Consider the following 22,707-nt stretch of genomic DNA (forward strand, 5'->3'; position numbering starts at 1 on the left):
CCGTGCCTTCCCCCCTCCCCGCGCCGCACGCTCGGCTCGCAGCTCCCCCCGGGCGGCCGCGCCGGACTCCGGCAGCCCCGGAGCCGCGGCGGGGCAGCGGCGGGGCCGGGCCGGGCGCGGGGAGGCGCGGAGCGGTGCGGAGCGGCGCGGAGCGGCCGGGGCGAACAATGCCGCGGGCGGCCCCGCTCCCCGCCGCCCGGCCCCCGCCGCCGCAGCGCCTCCGAAGCCGAGGCGGAGGGGGGAAGACGTGGAAAGAAGTGCTTAGAATAACTGCTCCTAATAGCCTTTAATACAGACGTTTGGGGTAAGTAATTACAGCAAATTTCACATTTCACCTTCAACCCCCGAGGCTAGGCTGGTTCTCCACCTCCTCTGAAATGAACTGAAAGCACTTATTCTTTTCGCTCCGCGATAGGGAACAGTTTAATATTCTGCGTGGCAGCTATTTTTCTTCACTTCGGATTCAAAAATTTTTACTCATTAGGTAGCGCGGCGCTAGCACTTCTGCGCTGGGAAGCGGAGGTCCAGAAAGCCCTCTCTTCGGGAAGGAAAATAAATAAATAAATACATAAAAATCGATCCCAGGCAGTCGCTGGGTGGCTGGCTGGGGGTGGCTGCACGCACGCAGATAGGAACACATGCGTTATCACAGGAATGAACAAAGCGAGAAAAAGCCTACCCTCACATGACGTGTTGTATGTCCAACTATGATTTAGGCAGTGCCAACGTTTGGGGGAGAGGAAAAAAAAAAAAAAAAAGAGTTTGCATTTTAGTTGTAGTTGTTCTGTGCTCGGTGCATGTTGTTTATTTGCTCCCTCCCTTTTGATAAAAAAAAAAGGTTCCCCGATCCACTTTTTTCATGTTTTTCATTTTCTCCAACTATCCACAGTTTTACGGTGCTTTCACGTTTCAAAGAAACTGTGAATAATGTATACAACGATACAAATGACTTTATGTACTCCAGAGGAAATAAATGATAGTTTCCATTATCACATCAGTCAAATAACATTTTCGCACAAATCTGTTTACATTCACTAGAATGATAACATAATATGCTCTTCAGCAACACTGCCTTATCAACCTGCAAAGCAGCGTAATAACAATTAACATAACATTTAAAAGCCTACTCTCTCATTTTACCCACAAAAGTTTGTTTAAAAAAAAAAACTTGATATCTCTGACATTCAAAAATAATGTTATAAATATGCAAATTATTTTTTTTAAGTAAAATATTTGCATCTCCTTTCCTCCTCCAGGCTTTTGAACTTCTGAGGTCAACAAGGACAAACAATACCACTAGTGTCTCTTTGCAAAAAGCTGGGTTTGCTGTCTGCAAGCAATGGTATCATTTCCATAGCAACCCCCTAACTATTAATTTTCAATTAAAGCAGACACAAAGCGGACAGCCTGAGGCTGGCAGACAGTGTCAAGAGCCCATCTCTGTAGGCAACAGTTTCACACAGCTATCAAGCGATAGGTGCCTCTTCCACAAAGCTCTATCAGAGGTACGTCAAGTTTGGCTGGTTAAAATGACATTAACCTTGAGTTCAGTCCTAAATATTTTATATCAGGCATTTAGAAAGACAACAAAACGCTGACCAAAACCTGAGTCAGAAACAAACTAACAAACAATAATTGCAAAAAACATATGCGCTACAGCAAAAAAATAAATAAAAATAATAAAAAAATAAAACCACGGAAGCATATTAATTGGAGGACAAGCTTCTCAATGGCTAGGATATCACTGCATTTGCCAAAAACCTTAGAATCCTTAGTTTTCTCATGGCATCATCATCAGCCCCTAAAACGCTGTCTACATTCTTAAATAAAACAGTCAGTCAATACACCTACTCTATTACCCAGATTAGAACTAATTTTAAGGCATAAATTCCCCATAGATACCACAACACTGAGTACTATTCTCTCATTAAACAAATATTTTCAAGTATCGAGGAATTTCTCTCTCCCTTTCACCTGCCATCTTTTCACCATAATACAACAAACGGTGCCGTCCAGTGTAAGTTTCCTATTCCAAACTTTCTGGCACTGCCAGCAGCTTTCAGGCCAGCTCCATGCTAATGACCTGGAGGTGCACCTGGCGTGTTTGGCATTTATCGTTCCCTCTTCTTCACAAAATTCTTTCTGGCCCAACAGAAAACAAAAACTCAGAAGACATTTTCGATCTCCTCTCCCAGGATCAAGGCTGTCATTAGTTTTTTCGTTTTTCTTTTAATCTCCTTCCCTCCCTAATTGGGGCAGGTGGGCCCCTGCATGCAAATACAGACCTCTCAAATAGCCAGTCCTGTGCAGTCACATACGTAGCCTAGACCTCAGGCTGCTACTGCATGGGATTTTTCACTCCAGGGTGCAGAGAAAAACCCGCTGGCAGTGACAGGTATTATGTCACAGCCTGTTTTCTACCAAACAAAAGATGACAGGCAATGCAAACTGTTTTTCAGATGACAAGTTCCCGTCAAATGCGTTGCTCTAATTCTGCACCCTTTCTGCCCTTTTGCCTCCAGAAACAATTATGCAAAAGAACATATAACAGGTCAGGATCCCCCCCAAACTCGATATGATCACAGTCGTAATCCTCTGGACAACTGTCAGCTCTTGCAACAGTTGGATGCTATCTCTAGTACTGCACGATCTATAAGGAAGCCTTGCACTGATAAGCTACAGAACTGATTTAATAACAGTCCTGAGCAGTACAAGGAACTAAGAGGAAGAAATGTGAACAGAACACATCATCAAGTAATATAAATTCCGAGATGCTTGGATGATATTTAGGGAATCCCTGTATCGATATAAATACTGGTAACTAGAAATCACAGGCTTAACCCTGCAAAACCTTTACATGTGTGAGAGTAAAGACAGACTGCTTGAGTAAGTAAGAGTTGGAAGGAGGCACAGTCATGGGTTTACAGAATAATTACCAGGTTTAAATGTTGTGTATTTGCATTATACAGTATATGTGGTCACAGAATACGCATTACTGTATTTAAACCTAAAAAAAATCCAAAATAAAATTTTGTTATTTATTTCCTGGTATAGAAATGCCACTCACTACATTTAGACTACTAGAGTTAAATAGCTGGATATCAGAATTGTACTGTTCCTATTCAAACTGTATTTTAATAAGGGGAACATAACAAGGATAATTAAAGAAGAGGTCAGGAACAACTTTAATGCAGGCACTCCAAATTTCTCATCTTTAAAGGTAAGCTTGCTTAGCAAGCTTGTCTTTTTTTTTTTTTTTTATTTTTTTTCCTCCCAACATACTCAATTAACAGCAATTAACATCGGCAGCAATTACACACACGCACAGAGAAGAGGAAGGATTGACTGCTTGGCCTCTGTAAGCTACGTATCAATTTCTTGTTTTTCCAACGTCTGCTGTTTGCTACATGCAGACACGAACTGAGTAACACACAAAACCTTGGGTGCTAGTTGTAGGTGGGTTTTCACTTCCCAAAGATGTTTTGACTGGCAGTCAAAAGTCATTGAGCAAATCCAAGTTCATTCTGCAGTGCAGATGCTTTTCCTGCTGCTGTCATCCCATTGGAGCATTCCAGGAACACACCTGGGAAAGTGTGTGGTGGCTCTCAGCCCCATGCCTATAGTGCTTGGTAAGGCAACACCAAGAAGCAAACCCAAACCTGCAGCAGTGGGTGAGGACTGGAGCACGTACACGCTACTCTGGGCTGGGCCCCTCGCAGCGCCAGAGCCGCCACGTTCACAATTTATAAAACTTGGCCTGCAACTTCTCTGCACTCGAGGTGACTACAAGATACAAAGTACAGTAATTATTTTTCATTCATTTTCCAGTTCGAAGTGCCCTAAATATTGAGAAGATTGGGCCACAGATCAGCAGCGAGGGGTCTTACAGCATGATGACAACGGTGTGAGTTGTGCGTCCCTCTGCATGGCACAGGGGCATTTGAGGGCAAGTGGGGGCACAAGACTTGTCTTGAAAAATTGTCCTGGGTAAAGAGAGTCAGTCTGGCTGGAGTGGATCCAAGGGTGAACAATCCTGCCTGCTGTTGCTTCTTGGAGAGAATAAACTTAAGGAGAAAGTCTGGTTGCAAACTGTCACAAAGAAAGTGAGGGTGATCAGGGGAGCCCAGGCACGAGAAGGGAACAGCGGATAAGCCAAGCAGCTGATGCATGTCACACATGAAGTTCATGTACACAGGTTGTATTCAAAACATCTTTCACTTCATGAATGACAAAAAAAGAGGTCTGTGGTTTCCAGTGATGGTTATGTTTTTTTCCACTCAAAACCCAAACTACTTAATCGTTAACACTATGTCAACACTTACGTCTTTTTCTCCTTCAGAAGATTAACAAGCTATGTTACAAACATCTTTGTGGAAACTCACAAGTAAGTTTAACACTTACTCTACATCAATTTGTTATTACTAAGAAGAAAAAAAAAGCCAGTAAAAATGGTTATTTGCCTGACCATTCTGTAGTTGCCTGCTGTGGATACAAAACTCACTAGCCATGTGAATTCAAGGTAGATAACATTTTGTTGCAAACAGGAAAATGCCATTACAGTGCAACACACAAGTAGTCAGGAACCAACTGGTTTATAACAGCTTTTACGTATAGCATGTGACCAAGGATAGAAGATTAAAAACAGTGAGGTGGGCAAGTATATTCCTTAAAGCCTCTGTTTGCAATAAACTACAAATGGAAGGAAAAAAAAAAGGAAAAAAAAAAAAAAAGGCCTCGATCCAGGGTGTTCTTGAAACTTGGAGAGGTTTTGACAATAAAAGAAACTAGAATATATGAGGGGGGGGGGGGGGGGGGGTAAGGGAGCAGGTGCCTACACCTCTGCTTTAATTCCCCCCCAACAACCACCCCAATACTAGAGATCTGTGTGTGTTTACCAGCACGAACCTGTAAGTGTGAAGCTAGAGATACCACAAGAAAGAAAAGTGAGTTTCCATTCACTTACAACCCACTGATTAGTTGATTCATTGCTTTTGCTCACAAGTGTTTATCACCAGTGTTTAGTTCACACACACACAGAAAAAGAACTGTTAATATAGCAACACCTTTTCTCCAAGTAGGAAATTTATAATAAGCACTTCAGACTCAAGATTTATTTCAGCAAATTAAAAATACATGAATAATACAAGCCATCTAGAAAGATTTAATTCACATATTAGTGAATTAGCAGCCAGATATCCTACACTACTCAGAGCTCAAGAGAGAACTGAAAAATCCTCTGCCACATACACAAGGTGTAAAAGAAACCTGAAGGATAGGTGAAACCCCGCCCCTGAAAGCACAGTTTAGATTATCATTGCAAAGTCATTTTTTCAATATGAACTCATACACCATCTGCCTCACTGAGTCTGGTAATATTTACAGTTTCACTAGAAAGACCAAAACATGAACAGATCTCTTTTGCCTCTATCAGGCCATTGCAATTAGTGATCAGCTATGAAAACTAATCTTAACTTCAGGCTGTTGCAAGAGTTTGCCAGAGCTCATTGTTCATTACCAATAGATAGATATAAGAGGCAATTATAGGGATAACTCCCCCCCCCCCCAAAAAAAAAAAAAAAAGTACCACTAAAACCATTCCTCCATCCTGAATTATTAAAGAACTCTCAGAACAACAAAATAGCAAATACTTCTTGCCTTCACAGCAGACAAGCAGACAAGTTGGGCAGGAGAGATGGTGCAGGCTCCCAGGCCCTGGCTGTGTACACACTCATGTCTTCTGCAAGGCCAAAATATCTGACAGGATAGAAAAATGGAGTTCTTTCTCATTTTCAGCAGCAAGAAAAGCATGGGAAGTTCAATATGCTTCACAACTGCTTGATAGAGGCCTACTAGAGATGGTGCATCCCCAGAGCAGGACAGGGACATTGACTTGGTCAATGCTAGCCCTTCCCTGCACCTGCTAATGGGAGGCCCAAGGCATGCAGTACTGTCCTTCTCAACATCACCACCAGTTTCATGCTTGCCAGATTTGTATGTTGTTTTTTTCCTGTTTACTTTTTCACAGCTAAGTTGCAGTATTAGTAGTTCCTTCCTGTGGTAGTTACGTACCTCCCTTCTCTCATGACATTCACGATGAAACGCATCACAGTTAGCAAAGCAAATCAAATGCTTTTCAAAGAGCTCATCCAACCAGAAGTTTTGTCACCTGCTCCCACCCAAAATAAGGTGCTGTCTGTCCTTCCTTCACCAGGACCTGCAGCAGCCTCCACTCTGTGTCTATTCCTGGCCTCATTTGTCCTGAGGCTCCATGTTCCTGATCAAAGCTCCAGCTCACAGATTTTGATTTCTTTCTGCACTATTTTGGCTCTGACTTGACAGCTCAGTGACCTGGCAAAGCTGCTTTCCATCCTGAATGAGGACTGAAAAGGAAGACTTGGAGGTGTGGATGTTCCAGCTCTGGAGATTTCAAACAGTGCCACCTACCAAGTCCCAGAAATCCTCACTCTTCCCAGTCACTTCTCAGATTCTCTTATTTGCACTTGTATCTCCAAAATAGTTAGGTTCCAAATATATAAACCTCCTAAACTAAAGAACAAATTTCTGTTATATTTAAATAACAAGTCACTCTAGTGCCTGTAGAAGAAAATTGCTATTTTAGTGAGGCCCACATAAACAATGGTTTGAGCTCCCTCTGCAGGCTCCGTGTCTGTAATTAACGAAGAAATCTTTTTTCCCACGGCCATGCAGTCATAAACGAATAATGATGATGTGCAGAAACAAAAATGTTTTGACAGGATTTGGCATGCGAGTAGTCGAAATTATCATTGATGTTGTTCTTTAAATGAGACATTTGGGGCAAATTCTGGTCTAGTATAAACAGGTGCACTCCGTTGCAGCAAAAAGAGTGCCAAACACTCTGCTTAGAAATGGGTTTAGTTAATTTTGTGTTAGTTGGGTGGCAACTTAAATAACGATAACTAACTTCAAGAGCTAGTACCTAGGGAAAGCATAAGGATAAAAGAGTACTACCAAGATAAAATAGCAGAAAGAGATATTTAAAAGATTAATTTTTAACTTTAACTAGTAAAGCAGATTATGCTACTGCACCAGGCTTACACTGATTTAGTGGTACAGAGTATATGGAGTGTAGGAAGCATTAAACTCACAAACAGAGACTTCTATCCCAAGAATCACCAGATCTGAACACTCAGAAACTAATTCAGCTCTACGTTTCATTGGAGCCACTATCTAATGGGATTTCATACAGGATTAGGCAGAAGTGTGGATTTCTTTGACATTTCAAGTCCAGTCATTAAAAAGAAACCTTCTTTTTCAAGCTGATAACCCCCCTTTTTTTCCTTTTCACATTAGGGGAAAAAAAAAAAAAAACAGCATTTACAGAAAAAAAAAAAAAAGTAATGGAAAAAGCTATTCAGAGTACACAATGATAAGGATTTAAAAGAGAGAAAATGTATTCCATAAACAAAGCTACACAGTAATGTTGAACTGAAGTATACACCTGTGTTTAGTAGTTCTCCAACCCAAACTTTCATTATATTTCAGCCCTGCTCTAGTTCTTGCACACTCAGGGGTGAAAATCACAAGAACAGCATTTAACAATTCAGCAAAGTTCTCCTTTAATAGCCACAGACATCAAAAATACTAAACATACAAATATTAGAAAACACAGTACTATCACAAGATTCAGCCTCTATCTTTCACAGTGAACAAGAGCGAAAACGTAAGATTTGGGCTAGATAGAACTCAGCAGTAATAGAAGACACTGTTTCACATTTCACATTTCACATTAATCACATGTAATTGATATTCAGCCAAAATTTTCCCTCATTTCAACTGTTTACATGTCATATTAGCCTCCTTTCCTATTCTTATATCTTTGAGGCCTACGCATGTTAACAGTTTTAGATAATTGTCCTATTTTTGTACTGCAGCCTTTTAGAGGTTTGGCTCTATCACAATGTGGAGACATCTATAATTTCTGGCATGCAGAAGAGCTCTCTATTAACTACAGCAGCTCCACTCTGCTCATCAGCCTGTATGCAGCTAAGACCCTATTTCTCCAACACATTTTTTTCTACTTGTTGACATGTACTGTATGAAAACCAACTGGCAGCCAGATACCAGTGATGCTTTCCAGGAAACAGTATGGGCACCAACACCATTTAAAATCTTTGTTAACAGCCTGGGTTCACCCTCAGCACATTCATGGTTGGTACCAAACTCAGGGAATGTGTGGGATGTGAAAGCAATATATGGCTGCCATTCAGAGAGAGCTCAATAGGCCAGAGGAGTAAGGTGATGAAAAACTTCATCCAGAACCTCATCAAATATAAGTGTGAAGTACTGCAACTATACAGGATCAACCCCTTACAAGCGGTGAGGTGTCAACAGGATACACAACAGCTTTTCAGAAGAGGATTTGAGGAGTCCTGATGGACAAGTTGAATATTAGTTGGCAGTATCCTTGCAACTAAGAAGGCTTGCTACATCAGCAAAAATGAGGGCATTGGGTCAAAGGAAATGTTCTACTGTCTATTCAGCACTTGTGACAATGCATCTGTGTACTTTCTGTGCAAGACACCAACATACTATGCTGAGTCCAACAGAAGACCATCCAGGTGTCAAGGGAGTGAAGACATGTCATGTAGAGAGGTACTGGGTTTGATCAGTCTTCAGAATAGAAGGCTATGTAAGGATCCCTCTAGTGTCTTACCACTCCTAGTGGTAAGGTATAGCAAGATGGAGCCAGAGGTGCACAGTGACTGGACAAGAGGCAACGCACACAAGTTGCAACATAGGAATTTCTGATAAGATGACAGGAAAAAATCCTCACAGTGAAGTGATCCAACACTGGAAGAGGTCTCCATCCTCAGATATTCAAAATCTGCTAGGGAAGACCTCAATCAGCATGATCTAAGTCAACTGTGTTTTGAGTGGGGGATGGAAGTACATCACTTCCAGAGAGCCTGTTCTGCCTAAATTCTGCCAGAAGCCTATGATTTTATCCAGTACAGTAGTAATCCTGGCTGCATGGAATTTGAGTACTGTAGACATTACCTGAGCCATCTCTGGCTGTCACATGCAAAGGCCAGAGGATGTATAGCAGTGTTTGCAGAAGTTCACCATGCATGCACAGGCCAACTCTCACAGTTACTCAGTGTGCATAGTAACTCCGACAAACTTGGAACGCACCAGACTTTCTGCACGTGCTCAGATCACTGGTCCAGCATATGCAAAGTAAGTCACGTCCCATATATTAGCCAAGACAAACTTTGTGCAGCAGTGCTATACTGAAACTTCATCTGTTAGTTCTATGTTTGCATGGGCCTGCAATGTGAAGTGCAGATCAAATCATTCACAGCTAACCTGGCTATCATTGCACAAGCATTAATAATGTTGTTCTGCTAACATCTTCTCATTCTTACATTGCATCTATTGCAACACTCTAGAACATCTGTTCCAAACAGTTTTAGATGTGGCTTAAAAATTTATCGCATCTAATAAGTAGTCAAACTATACATATACACTAAGTCCTTGAATCATCATTAAAAAATCTTTCTCCCTGCAACCTCTCATGTTTGTTTTGGTTAACTAAGGCTCAGACTCAAATGGAATATTTTACCTGTAGTAAATCATAGTTACAAATTACATAGCTTTACATTACAGTTTCAAATTCATGAACCATTAGCTATCGACCTGGTGATCTGATACCCTGCTTTTAATAGCACCCACATTTTGTAAGGCATTTTTCATCAGCAAGTCAGTATCATTATCCCCATTTTTTAACAGATGAAAAAACTGAGGCATGAAATACAGAACTGATTGGACCAAGGTCACATAGGAAACCAGCAGCAGAGACAGGAATAAAAACAAGGTGGCCTAAGATCTACTGTAGTGTGCCCCACTGTGATTTCCTCACCCCAATGTCTCTTTTGTCTAGGTTCCTGCAATTCAATTTACCCTCTTGAATATATTAACTTATTTTGAGGCAAAAATATTCTAATTTTCTGGTTCTCTGACTGCTACATCCATTGTGTTCTTTATAGGTACTGAAGATACCACTGTTGATGGCTAAAATATGAAATAAAAGATACGACATATCTTTCTAAGATCAATTTAATGGTGACAGAACTATGATTTCCTTAACCCTGTATAGACAGTTATTTTGTGCTGAAAGCTTTTCTTACTCTTTTAGTACTGTTAGTGGTGACAACTCTAACCAATGAGTATCTTCTTTGGTCTTCACTAACATGCTCTATAGTAGTACCCTGGGTAATTAATTAAATAAGAGCAGACACGCCAAAAGGATTTCGAATTCACCAGTCATTACCTTACCATATTATTTGTAGTCCTCCTAACCAGATTTGGATACTAATTTATTTGGAGGGTTGTCTTAACAAAATACTTTGCCAAATTGCTGTTTGTTTGTTGTTTTTTTTTTGTTTTGTTTTGTTTTGTTTTGTTTTGTTTTGTTTTGTTTCCTCATTCTGCTCACTAGATCTGTAATTCTATTAAGAAAATAATTAAATTTATTGGACAGAAAAGATGACAAATTTTTCCAACACCAAGGCTGCTTAGAATCCAGTGTCTCCCTTGGAAGTCTAGAGGCATGACTACCCTCTGCAGTTAAATATAACACAAACCATCAGCATTCAACCTAGCTGCAGATTGGAACTCAGAAACTCAGCAGGGCTTTTCAGCATTAATACCAAAATGAGCGTCTCTGCATGGACATACAGCTGTGCTATGTAGAAGTACTTGCGTGGATCAGTACTAGCTCAGGTAGAATGAGCATGTACTACATCACTTTCCATTGTACAACACAAACACATTGAAAGCATCTTTGAAAGACAGTCTCAGTTCCCACAGACAAGTTGCAAAACAGCAATTAAGTGCCTGAAATACCAGGTGGCACTGAAGCCTCTAAGTCTATGAAAGTAATCCAAAGCTTTGCCTCCCTGGATGAAAAGACGTCACTTAAGTGCCAGAAGTTCTGCTACTGTATGTACAGAGAGGCACCACTGTGATAGCCCCACATGCTGAAGGCAGTTAGTGATTCACAAATTTGCACATAGGACCCTTCAGAGCTGCAAAGTTTGCAGGGATTATGCCTAGCAGCCATGGAGAACAGTGCACTGAGCACAAAGCACAGCAGCATGGGTACACCTCTTCAAAAGCACAGTGAGGAGAGGAGTGAAAACTGTGAAAAAGCCTTACGATAAATGCTGTGCCGCCCTGCAAAATGCCAGGTATGACACAGTAAACAAAAATGTTACTGCGTATCTAAGTAACTATATAGCTTCTGGAGCCTAAAGCAAATACTACTCCTCTGTTATGATCTGATTCATCAAGATATTCAAAGCGTGTTCACAACTTTTAAGTTCCCAAGTATTCTCACCAGGTTCACTATGACTAGTAAGTCACCTGAAGTTCCACAATGCTGAACAGAGGACACCTGAATGCACTTGGAACTGATACGTTGAACACTACTACTTAAAACTTCAACATACAGGTAGATATAAACATTGCAGTGGTTCTTCACTTTCTCATTAATTCAAAAAGGAAAAGAAGGACTGATAGGAAGCAAATTGCACCTTGAAGGAAGTTCTGCAAAATGGAGTTCTGCAACTTTTCAAACATATTGCAATAATAAGTTAGGTTTTAACCAAGTTTGACTTTTAAATCACCTTTTTTTTTTTTTTTTTTTGACTTTAAACAGAAGGCAGATCCTAAAAAAACACCCTCCCTATCCCACCATAACATTTAAGAATTTTCACTACAAATATGTTGCATTTGTCATGCTCTGATTCTTAATTTTTCACAAAAGAAAAGGAACATCTACAGGACAGATTAGAAAAGATGCACTTGCAAGTGGTATATTTCTACAAGTTCCTTGGAACACCAAAGAGTTTCAAAGGCATAGCTCATGGCTGTCTCTTACCTACTGGTAAAGACAGTGCCAGTTCTAGGCTAGAAAAATAAATGGAATATGGAAGATGAAGAACAATGAAAAAAACAGTGCAAACCTAAACTTTCTGAAGAGTGAGGATAAAATGAACACAACTGAATTCTAGCATTCCACAGAAAAAAATCACAGATGAACATAGAGATATGACCTAGAGAAACAAAGAGAAAACAGCAGCTACAAGGAATTCCTTTTCTTTATAAAAACTGCATCCTCACTCAGTTAAAAATTGAATGAAATTAAAAATGTGGTATTAAAAAGAAGAAAACTAAGTTCTGAGGAAGATATCCAGATTTTGTCCTGCAAGGAGTAAGGATTCCATTTGTACAAGAGGCACCATCTACCTAAACCCTGTTCTTTATGGCCCAGATCTTTTGTGATCACTCCAGCTCATCACAGGAATTGACATGATAAAACACATATGTCTACCTACATATGCCCTCCTCTGAGTAACAAATGAGGATACCTGATGTGTATTTTATATCAAAATGACATTAGTCGGATGATGGGAATTCTTTCTTTTTGAACTTTGATTAAGCTTAATAACAGCTCAAAGTTCTGTCTGATGTCCCTCCTTTGAATGCTCATCAGGCTTAGTTTTACTTAGTTTCTCAAACTCCTATGGGATCCTAAGGATCCAAAGTAAACGTTTGCTGCCACTTCCAGGGATTCAGTAGCTGCATCTTTACCAGAAAATCAAGTCCTGCCCAGAAACACTCGAACACTAGAATATGAACACCAACATTTAAAATTGTTAAAACTGTTCTTAAAATGCTTTTTGCTCATGCCAACTAGCACTTTTCTAGACAATCTGCAGACACAGCACAGAAGTGAGAATGTTTCAGGAACCATTCCAAACAAGCAGGTGGATCTCACCACAAATTGCTTTGCAAGCTCAGAGAATTTACAACAAAAATATCAGCTGTTCTGTGTAGTGGGAATGATCCTGGATATGTCTTATTTAACGTTCTAGGAACAGCATAAAAATCCACTCTTCAATATCTTTCTTTTCCATTGATCCAAGTCATCCCTTTCTGATAATATAATGGAAAACATTTTTTTTGTTATGCCTGATAGAATCTAACCTTCATATGATCTTGCAGTGTACCTGACTGGTAAGTTATCCTGCTATTGCCATAGAACTTGACACCAGCTGATTGCTATCCAGTTGTTAGCCTCATGTTGGAAGACCAAAGGAAGATTCACATCCAAAACACCCCAACCAATTCAACATACAACAGGAAGCAACTGGAAGATATGATTATTTAATAAAATAGCACTGAATTGAGGAGTTAAAAAGTGATTTGGGGCTCTCCATACTTCTGTTCTAATCTTGGATATCTCAGTTTCTTATATAATAAGAGCAGGTAGGAACTCTGGCTTAAACCTCCCTGAGTGTAGTATATGCTGAAGAGAAGTTTAAAGTTTGTTTGCATCAAACTTACTTTCTCTCAAAATTTATGATGGAAAACAAATGAGTCTGGTAGCTTCTTGGACCTTCCACTCTGGGTTTTAAGGTATGAGGGAAAAGAGTATCTCTTTGTGAGCTAAGCATTCGTTGGAATGGATTTTTCATCTATTTTTAACAGTAATTTATCTAATTGCTCTGCATTATGTTACAGCACATAATGTTAAACTGAATTTTTTCATGGCTGCATTACAGTTTCAGACATTTTATTACATAATCTGCGATGACATTTCACTTACTGTATTCATCCTGCAAGAACAATGCAAAAATGGCTACAACAATGCAAATCCAGTTTTCATATCATGCCTACTTAGGATACAGGGATAATAATGTTATACCATACTTATTAGTGCTTTCTCAGTCAATATGTTATGATATACTGAATTCTTTGTGTCATGGGGCTCAGTTACTTAGATTTGGCAGTCAGATGAAATCACAAAACAAAAAACAGGCTAATCAAACATAAATGTGATTCCAAATTTTTATTGACTGCATTTATCCACTGTTAGGGCTGGCACCCCACTCAGAGGAGAAATGTAGAGAAGTTGTTGGAAAAGAATGAAAAAGACATGTTCTTTCTACTTTCAGTTAAAAACAAACAAACAAACAAACAAACAAAACACAAAAGTTTGTGGAGGGAATGCTCTTTAAACTTTATTGTATTTGTATGAGTGACTTCAATTTTAGAAGTATTGCTGCCTTTGAGTGGTAACATAGATATTTACATGTAAAGCTGTATTTGAGATATGATACTTAATTATGTGGAACACAGTGGGATCTTTGTTAATCAGGTATGAGATGCATAAAATGTTCAAGTGAAAGTGGACTGCATGGCATAACACTGTAGTGGCCATTTTGTTGTATAAAGTGGTTCCTAAATGTTACTCATCTTGGATCAAACATCCCATTCTAAAAAGTATGCATTCAGATTTCACTTATTATTGTATACTTATAAAATCCCTGCATTCCTACAGCCCTCTAAAGATTGTGTGTCAGCATCAGCTGCATGTATCTTTGATTTATGTTTTGAATAAATTGACATGTTAAACAGAAAACAAACAAACAAACAAACCAAAAAAAAAAAAAAGTTTCTTTTAAAAGAAGGGGCAGCCTTCCTACAACTAGTTTTTTTGTTTTGTTTTGTTTTGTTTTTTACCTATTATCTCAACAGATCCTCAAGTGGAAGCCTAAAAGAAGATACTAGACTCAGTTCCTTGTAGCATCTCCTCCTTTTTATCCTGAAGATAATCAAGGACAAGGTGGCACGAGGTAATTAGCTGCAAGTATCACTAGCTGCCTGAATCATCTCCAGGACTGATACTGAGCTCCTGCAGGCAGCCCTGGCCTACAATCGGTGACTCCCAGGGAAGATATTTCAACACAAGAAAGAGGCCCTACACTGGGGAAGAAGGAGCCATGCATATGAATGACTACTCTTGTCCTGCTGATAGGAGAACTCCTCAGTATTTCCAGCTCCATACTTCTGGGGTAAAGCAGCTTACCCCAGGAGGAATACCAGCTTGTTGCTTTGACCTCTGTCTTTGCTTTTTGATGTATCGACAAATAGCACTGTTGTCTCAAAAAGCTTCTGTTTATTAACTTTAGAAAAGAAAAAAAAAAGTGTCTATTTTTAAACAAATACTTAGGGAGTATTCACATCAATGGAAGTAAATAATTTCCCTGTATTTGTCATTAAAAACATTGATGGATAAAGCATTGTATTGGAGATGGAAAAATCTGAGTTTTGCCCAGCTGGCTTATACTCCATTTTACTATATTATTGATGTCAATACCTGTTTTGAAACTGTAGAGCAGTTTCAAAGAAGCAAGCTCATAATTCCCTTAGATATTTCCACAAAATGCTCTAATTCTCAAATAACTCGGTACTCCTGAAAATGACACTTAAATATGAATTTAAGAGTTTAACTTTAGACAATGTAGTTAATCATTTTCTCCATCTCTAAAAGAAAATCTTCTGGGTTGTTTATAAAGCAATTTTATTTTCTTGGATAAGAGGTGCATGTGCTACAAATTCTTATTTACTACCATTTAACTGGTTGCCATTTTTGCATTTTACACAGTAAGTCTTCGCAAATAACATAAAATAGGAGGGCAAGATAGACAATAAAACCAATTTTATACATAAATATAGTCAAATTCAGTAGAAATTTTTCAGAATGTATAGAACTGCATTAGAAAATAATTTTACAGTTGTCCAGGAAAAAATAATTGTCTTTCATTTTGTATATCTAATTTCCATTCATGTGACACATATAAGAACATATTATTAATCCTGATGCAAACCCATGAATCTTGTCAATACTTATCAGGTTGTGAAAACCTAGACTCCACCGTTGTTACAATGAAGAATATGGCTCACATGTAATTTCACATTTACTTTAATGCATTAATACTACTACATCTTACCAGTAGGCAGCACTGTTACATCTTTTTAGATGTTAGCAATGTTAATGACATACAGTGCCATCTGCAACTTTCTACATAATATCTGACCTTTACTTCCATTCAACCCTCATTATTTTTTCCTCACGCAGTGTTTCTATCTCCCAGATTTTATTTCATAAAAGAAAATAAGAAGAAAATCAAAATGCTTGAATATTTTTTAGCACATCAAAAATGGGAAATGGATATTGGAATGGTATATTGGATTGAATTAGTCAATTACCATAACTGTCACTATTTAAAATGTGGCAATATCTATAGCAAATGATGAATTACCTTAGGCAAATATCTCAGTAACATAAATGATTCATTTTAGTATCGATTTGATCATTTAGATCTTTAAGACACTAAAATAAAAAAAATGATAGAATAAACAATGGTCCTGATCCTGAAAACCCTTACTTGAATGAACAAATCATAAGCCTTCAATTATGAGTTTTATCTTAAATTGGACTGTCCTTCTAAAGGACTTGAACTGTAAAACCCAGAACAAATTAGTATTACAAAAAGAATAATCTGTTGTTATGACTGTTTTATAGATAGCATCATAATATTTTTACTTGGCTATCTTTAGTTTGTTGCACAAAACATGCAGAATACCCTAATAACTGATAATTTTCAGTTTTTCCATTCCATAGAGTTTTTATCATCAACTAATTGGACTTTGATCTTACATTCACTAAAAATTAAAATTCAATGGTGAGTTCAATGGGATTTTTGAATGTACAAGAAAGGATGAATTTTGTGTCGAATATACATGTACCCAGCTGCAAAGGTTACTGGCAGGGGTTAATAAGTATATTTGCAAAGCACAGATAATGAATACTTATATTAAAATAAGTATCTATCATATATAAATATGTTATAAATATATACATATACACATATGCACACGTGTACTCACAGACACACACACATATTTATATGAGCAAAAGTTTAAAAATAAATAGTATTCTCTTAGTTCATTGGTAAACAATCTATACTAGCTTACACATCTTAGCAGTACCAAAGATTTTTCTTCACTTTCTGTCCTACTTTCACACCAAAATTATAATTTCATATTTCATAAAAAGGCACAGAAACGTAAAATGGGCCAACATCAAAATATAACAAGGAAGCAAAGATAAATTAGAGGAATTCTTTGGTTCTTTCACTAACTAATCAGAGATATACAGAAAAGGACCTTTTAAGTTTAATGATACCTGCTCATTAAATGATGCTAAACACTAAAATACCACGAACAGCAGGGAATTTCAGTTTACATTAGAGAAAAAAATAAAAGGGTAAAAATGACTGAAGTTGGTCAGTTCAAGCTGATAGGGCACTTCAAATGAATAACAGAAGAATAAAAGAGACACTCTAGGTTAAATTAGGTTCTCCTATGCCTTTTCTTGAAAGTGCTTAACTTCACAAATTTTATTTGAATTAACTAACCTGCCAAAATCAAAGACTTGAATAGGAGTAAAGTTAAACAAGCAACTATACTTCACAGTAAGTTTACCCATTAAACAGCAGATAAAACCTCTGCATAAGAAAAGATGGGGGAAACAGTTTCAGAATGTGCATTTTTCCCTTCTCTAGTCAGGGAAAATGTCATCCCTTTCATACTCTTGAAGTAAAGCTGTACTTTAGAATAAAATTATTCAGATATGGAACTTAATTCTTCTAGTAATTTATTTCAGTATGATTTCTGTTTTTCTTAGTTCAGCACAGTTTTCCTTCCCTCCACTTGATATATATAATACTTGAGTATTACCATTTTAGTATGGCTTTAAAGATATTAAAGAATTAATAATACAGTATTACCTGACTAATAACATTTGCAAATACACTGTAAAACATTTAAAGGAAAATAAGCCATTTGAAGAAATTGCCAAGGTTGGAAAAAACAAAACAAAAAGCAAAAGGATTGTAAGTAAGAAGGCTCCTTCAAATCTTTCTCAAAAACACATGATATCCTCTATGTTAATTTCCTTGGAAGGTGATTATATTTATAATAAAAAGAATGAAAGAGGAGAGTTCCTTTTTGTGTCTGTGTGTTAGCAGTGCTAGCACACTAATAAAAATACATATTTGAAATATATTCAGTCTTGTTCAATCTGTTCATAATGTTTCCATATTTTTCCTTTCCATCCTTAAGTTATAAATAAATAAATAAAGCCAACTTTACTAAGCATGTGAACTCCTCCTAACATACAAGTTTTCACTGCAAGAACTCCTGACCTGGAACTGCATCTGGGCAGGCTGAACAATCACTTGAAAGACTCTGCAGTAAGGTCAACCTGCACTGACCAGCACTTTTAAAAAAATTATTACACACAACACTTCTAGATTTATTAAGTGATTTTCAGCTATCATTTTAGCACTTCAGGAGATGAATAGAGTTGGAGAAAGAATAGAATAAAGAAGCAAAAATATATTTGATGAAATTTGGAGTGTATGCAGCTAGCAAGTTACTCTACCAATCTGAGCCTGACTTGGTCAGCCTGAGAGTCTCTGTGCCTTCATATCCTTCCAGGACCTTTGCCTTCACAGCCAAACACTTGGCCTGAGGCTGTAGCGTGGGATTGAGGCACAAGAGCTATGATTTATGTGGCTTACAGAAAAATAATTTTGGATTTGATTTTCAGAGATGATAACCAATCTTGGTTACCAAGTGCATCTCAAATCCAACCCACTGATCCCAGCAAATGAAATTCTAAACCATGAGATATGCATAGTGTCTTTCTATCTCACCATGGGGTTGTGAGATCATTCTCACAGCTTTGAAACACTCCACATATTGTAAGCATAGCAGGAATGCAGACAAATACAAACCCAAAGTAAGAAGTTCAGATGTATGTCGTCTTTGGTCAATTTGCTTGGAAATGGATACGTACGATAGCCAGATACAAGGGGATGAATTCATACCTCCATTGAGATAGGAGCTATCGTCTGTTAAACTTTATTCTCTAAGACAAGATTTTTATATTGGAGTACCACTACACAGAGAAGATGACTAATGGGTACTGTGTCAACCTCAGAAGAAATACTAGATTGTTTTAATATGTGTAACTGGCAAATGCCAGAGAGCATCACCCATTTGGGAGCAACCTTAACAACTAAAAAACACACAGTAACAGCTGTAGAATAACAGCATATGAAAATATAATTTTTTTGAACATGAGGAAGATCTTGCTCTAGAAAATTTGTGATAAAATGTCAAGAAAAATTAAGGACAGAGATGAGATAAAGTATATAAATACCGTGAGGATAATTGTGACATAGGATACATTTTTCCCTGCTTTAACTGTTACTTCAACATTATTGTTAAGAAAATGAATAGTTGACTACTCTTGACAAAACTAGGCAAATCTCTTGGCACTTCCAAGCTATTTTACACTTTCTATCAAGGAACAATCTCATGTGTATGCTCAGAAGTACATAAAAGAAGTACATAAAAGCTACAGTTCATTGCGAACAACTAAGCTTACTGTAACATAAAGAACATGTCTTAGCAATACAATCAGAGCTACCAAGGAGATGGCAGGTCAAATACAACTTTTTTTGTTCACACCTGCACCAGGTTAACTCAAGTAAATACACCCAAGCATCCTCCATTTGTGTGAAACTCAGCAGTCAAGAACTTCCTTAGAGATAGCAGCATGCATCTGAAAAAAAGACTTGTTGGCACTCTGTACCTGTTTTCCAGGTAACACTGAAGAGTGTTTCATGATAAAGGCCTAAGTAGAGCATGAAAAAAATGAAATAGCGTTGCCAGTCTCATTAACTCATTAAGCTGAAAATAGGACGGTATCTCAGAATGAAATTTAGGAAGCTACTGGTGTTGTTCTTGTGTGTGTGTTTTGTTGTTGTTTGTTTGTTTGTTTTTCACTCATGGAGAGGGAAGGAACAAATCTGATCTTTTTGTGGTCGACAACATCATGAGGATAACAACTTTTTAATTAGGAAATGTACAGTTGCAGAAAATAAAGGAAATAAGCAGTTAGAACAAGTTGCCATTCCTTGTTAGGAAAACTAGCAATGTTTCTAGCAATGTAGTTAACATTAGCTAGGCTTCATGGCTTCATTGACAAAGTCATCTGTAACATAGCACTGATGATTACGTAAAATTACAACATCAGATACACTAAGTTAGCAATTTATCCATTTCACTAGTAAGTACAGATGAGAACAAATAGGACAATGTTATCTTCGTTCTCATTAATATGTTTACAAGTGGCTGTAGGCAACAACTGATGGGGCCCCACAGCTGTAGATGTTATATAAACCACAGCAACTCCACAGAGACAACATAACCAAGCAGCTGATAATCTGATCAAAGACATGATGTGGAATACTTTAAAGAAATTTTATCCTTTTCTTAAGTTGCCCATTTTATTCTACCTATTTTTGCATGATGTCTTTCATGCCATTCAAACTCCAATTAATGTCTTTAAATAGAATGTAAAGATAGGAAAAAAAATCACCAATCCATTGATTATGTCCATGGTACTTAAAAGCCAGGATGTTCTTTAAAAAAACAATGTAGCAAATATTGCAAGCATTACTATACCTCATCAAGAGGCTTAGAAGTGCTTTTGTGATCCAATGCTAAATGCATATTAAGAATGGGGCAATTACCTGCCACTTTGGCAAATAATTTTCTATAAACACTTTTCCTGCCTGCTTGCCCAAGAAATTCTATTTTAACCAAGTTTTGATATCAATGGCTAACTTTTAGAGCCCAAAAAACTTACACAGGTCTAAACTAGACATGCTGGAATATCTGCAGTCTACATTATATGAATGAGAAATTCTGTCTCATGTTATTCTTGCACCTTTCTATTATTTTATTTCATTGCCTTGTTTTTCCTACTATAAACTGGAATTCAGTTTATAACTATACAATTGTTTGTTATTCCTATGATTAATTTACTAACTTATTTATTATTTTTTTTCTCCTTTGTCTAATTTGCTCACTCTGCTAAAGAGGAAAGAATAAGATAAAGCATTATCTTAAAACAGCCTGGTCAATATGATGGCCACATTAGCAACACTAGGAATTGTACTTATCCTTCCTCTCACTCTCCCCACCATTATTTACTTACTTCCTGCATAAATTCTGAAATAATTTAAACTGTTTATAATCCAGATTTTTTGTAATAGTAGAAAGTGAACGAAATCTTACAAAATCAAAAAAGTCACACGTCTTTGAACATATATCAATATATTGAAGCTGGCCACTGAGATTAAGAATGCACACAATATCCTCAGTTCCTTTAAATGTAAGAGAAAGGTCAGAAACTTATCTAGGAAAAAGTACAGATGAGGTGATACAGAGGCTTCTTTTATGCTGCTTTTAAATAACTTTATCAGAAAGTAGTATTTGACCCTACTAAAAGTAAGCAGAGTCCAGAGATTGTCTTTGAAAGCTAGTATTTCTCAAGTTACCTAAAACTTTGATTTGTGATTACACCTCTTTCCATAACAACTAGAACAAACAAACAAACAAACAAACAAAAAGACAGTGGATTGTTCATCAGCATTTATTTTAATACCAAAAACAAACAAAAAAGATAACCAAGTTACACATTTCTCATCCATTATGTGTAGGCAAACATTAGTCTTGCCTCAAGGACATGTCTTGAAAGTTCAGCAATGACCAGTTTAGATTAAGAATATGCTTAAATACATGGGTAAAAACTTTCTGCATTATTTGGACTTCACATTTCAGGAAGAAATATGCAGGTAGGATTCACATAAAACATTTAAATTTAGGTCCTCACATGTATTTCTAGTTTTTAACAATCTGCTACAACTGCAAAATATCTGTACTTTCCTCTGTAATCTGTACAGTCAATTGAGCCTAGTGAGAAATGAAAAGGTCCCTTCACAAGGGGGGTCCCTTCATTGGTTGCCTAAATATAGGCATCTGTTGCTGTTTCATTTAGTCTAGGCAATGATGCCCAGTTTTTATCTAACAATCCAAAAGTACAGGGATACCGACATTGGTTCTGTGTTAGATCTGCTAACCCTCTGTGGATATCTCAGATATCTAGCGCTTCTAGTGAAAAAACCTGGAAACCTCTGTTTAAACATATAAATCATACCCTAGACACTAACTAGGCAAAATCATCCTCCATATTCAATTGACTACTGATTGATGTGGCATCTCCATTCATTACAAATAGAAGCTTTGCCACCTTTGCCACAGTGCAGACATGAGCCCTATGCTACAAAGATATCTGAGATTTCACATGGATTCTAGTGCTCATGTTGTTTGTTTGTTTGTTTGAAATAAGACTGGTTTCCATACTTTAGAATAGCAAATTTACTTGTATGATCATATTAAAATCCTGCTGCCAGGATTAGAAAGCTAAGCAGATACTAAAGGCTTATAAACATGAGCTTTCGATTTCCTACCTCCAGTTATAATTGAAAAACTTGTTTTGAATATCTGAAACACAACCACTAATTAAGTTGAGTTTTAGTCTTGAAAGTTTACCTAAAAGTGGTAAAGATAATCAGATCTTCAGAGCTTTTATATCTTTAAACATTGTTACGCATTGTCAAAGCCCAGTTGCAGAGATTTTTCTGTGTAACAGGAATGTAACAGAAATGTGTCTTAGAGACACATTTTCCCCTAAAGCTTATCTATTATGGGTGACGACAGGAGAAACCTGATGTCTAGATATAAAGATATGATAAACTGCAATGGGGAAAAGTATATGAGGCTTCAAAGAATAACCAGCTCTACCATAAATATTACACAAAAATACATAAATAAATATTACACAAATGTTTGCTAAACATTTATGTTTAACCACCAAACAATTCTCTGATTTTT

At 37.5% G+C, this 22,707-nt stretch overlaps 1 protein-coding gene across 14 annotated transcripts in view; it reads right to left on the reverse strand.

The window, feature by feature from the left end:
* The window catches only part of FOXP2 (forkhead box P2), a 432,109-nt gene that overhangs the window by 210,878 nt on the left and 198,524 nt on the right, over positions 1-22,707 (reverse strand). The gene's annotated exons all lie outside the window — the stretch shown is intronic.

This window comes from Anas platyrhynchos, chromosome 1 (assembly GCF_047663525.1).
Source record: "Anas platyrhynchos isolate ZD024472 breed Pekin duck chromosome 1, IASCAAS_PekinDuck_T2T, whole genome shotgun sequence".
NCBI classification, from domain to species: Eukaryota; Metazoa; Chordata; class Aves; order Anseriformes; family Anatidae; genus Anas; species Anas platyrhynchos.